The sequence below is a fragment of the Palaemon carinicauda genome, chromosome 37 (assembly GCF_036898095.1).
Source record: "Palaemon carinicauda isolate YSFRI2023 chromosome 37, ASM3689809v2, whole genome shotgun sequence".
NCBI classification, from domain to species: domain Eukaryota; kingdom Metazoa; phylum Arthropoda; class Malacostraca; order Decapoda; family Palaemonidae; genus Palaemon; species Palaemon carinicauda.
In genome coordinates this window covers 26820897-26823396 of record NC_090761.1, presented here as the reverse complement: position 1 = coordinate 26823396, position 2500 = coordinate 26820897, and the positions used below count along the sequence as shown (strand labels likewise).

The 2500-nt window shown below is 34.8% G+C and overlaps 1 protein-coding gene across 1 annotated transcript in view; it reads left to right on the top strand.

The window, feature by feature from the left end:
* LOC137629043 (uncharacterized protein C12orf56-like) overlaps positions 1-2500 on the top strand; it is a 68435-nt gene that overhangs the window by 51685 nt on the left and 14250 nt on the right. The window lies entirely within an intron of this gene.

Here is a 2500-nt window from a genome sequence, read left to right as displayed (position 1 = left end):
GACAGGCAAATATGTATTAAATGGGCGTTGCTAGTTTAATATTGATTCAACTCATAATGGTCGTACGTATATTGCGATAACAATTATGAATGCATTGCATAATTGACTTCGTTATTTTTGTAAGTGCACTGTTAAAAATCTGCCGTAAAAAAAAAACGGTAAAAATCCAAACTAAATGTTGCCAGACATTTACCTTTTTTAAAAACGGGTATATCGACATTAAGGAGTGATATTACGGTCACCAACCCGTAAAAGACAATAACAAAATAGGGCGAAATTACGGTCGCTTGTATTTTACTGAAATACGGCTGAAAACAGTAAATTTTTACGGAGGATTACCGATTAAAATTACGTATTTTTTAAAGTGTATTTCTAGAAAGACTTTCCTCATCATTGTAAAACAATGTAGTTTTCGTAGTCCTAATAACGAAGACAAATTTCAACAAGAAGAAAAAAAAGATAATTTGATTATAAGAAAATAAGGTTAGAATATTATTGATTTCTCATTTACCCTAGTTCAAAAATCATGAAAACATGTTCCATATTATGTTCAAAAGATATTTTAGATCTAATTGAGTAAGTTTCGGGAATGATTTTGAAATAAGAAGAGAAGAACGAACGATTATACGAGACTTAATCCTACTTCAATTTTTTTTTTTTTAATTTTGATGTTATAGAAAACGCACATTTTGCGAGCTGAAGCCTTCATAAGACTATATACCTGTTTATTTAATTATCTTCGTCTAGCTATATGTCTGTATGGGTCTGTCTTGCTGTCTGTCCATCCTTTTGTCTGTCTGTTCATCAATTTGTCTGACACTGTGTATGGCTGTCCATATTTTCTGTCTGTCCATCTATTTGTCTGCCCATCCGTCCGTTTTCCTGACAGTCTCTTGAGTCTTTCTGTCTATTTGTATGTCCATCCGTCCGTTTTCCTGACTGTCTCTTAAGTCTTTCTGTCTATTTGTCTGTCCATCCGTCCGTTTTCCCGACTGTCTCTAAGTCTCTCTGTCTATTTGTCTGTCCATCCGTCCGTTTTCCTGACTGTCTCTTAAGTCTCTCTGTCTATTTGTCTGTCCATCCGTCCGTTTTCCTGACTGTCTCTTAAGTCTTTCTGTCTATTTGTCTGTCCATCCGTCCGTTTTCCTGACTGTCTCTTAAGTCTTTCTGTCTATTTGTCTGTCCATCTGTCTGTTGGTCTGTTTCACATGCATATGCTAATTCTCTTTATGTCTTAATGTCTGTCTAATTGTCTATATATCTATCTATTTGTATTCCGTCCGTTCATTTGTATATCTGTCTGTGTGGTTGCTTGTCATTTGTCTGTTAATTCCCTATATGCATTGACATCTACTCCCTTTGTAATATAAGTGAATTTGGAACATTCTGAAATAAGTCAGATAGTTGTGATCATGTTCTTTGTAAGTAAATTTCCCCAGAAGCAAAACCTCAAAAATATGATGCTGAGAATGAGTTATGCCTTGTGGATCCTCGACAATTTATCCTTTTTGTATGACATTTCTAGATGGTTTTTCATTCGTTATGAATGAATAACCCATTTTTCAACAATGTAGAAACATTTCAATCAAGGCTATTCTTGATAAGGATTATTTCCATGGAAATACTACCGCCAGAGATTTATGGGGTCCTTTGAGTGGACAGACAGAACTACATTAGATCCTTCTCTCTGTTTACGGTTCTTTCTCTTTGCCTACACATACGTCGAATAATCTGGCCTATTCTTTACAGAATCTCCTCTGTCCTCATATACCTGACAACACTGAAATTACTAAACAGATCTTCTTCGCTCAAGGGGTTATCTACTGCTCTGTATTTGTTCAGTGGCTACTTTTCTCTTGGTAAAGGTAGAAGAGACTCTTTAGCTATAATAAACAGCTCTTCTAGGAGAAGGACACTCCAAAATCAAACCATTGTTCTCTAGTCTTGGGTAGTGCCATAGCCTCTGTACCATAGTCTTCCACTGTCTTGGGATAGAGTTGTCTTGCTTGAGGGTACACTCGGGCACTCTATTCTTTCTTATTTCTCTTCCTCCTATTTCAATGAAGTTTTTATAGTTTATATATGAGATATTTATTTTAATTGTTGTTACTGTTCTTAAATATTATATTTCAATTGTTAATTAATTCTCTTATTTCCTTGTTTTATTTCCTCACTGGGCTAAATTCCCTGTTGGAGCCCTGGGCATATAGCATCTTGCTTTTCAAACTTGGATTGTAGCTTAGCAAGTAATGAAAATAATATTCGTGATTTTAATTTGTGTTGACAATTATCAATCGACAGTACTTATTATTGATGCCAGTAATAATCTTTGATACTGATTATCTGTCATTAGGATAATAATTAGAATAATTATCAACCACACTGATTATTTGAGACTCAAATCAACGTGGTTTTTTATACAAGACGTATGAGATTAGTTACCTTGTTCTTAACGAATAGCCTGATGTCAGTAATCTCCTCTCTCTCTCTCTCTCTCTCT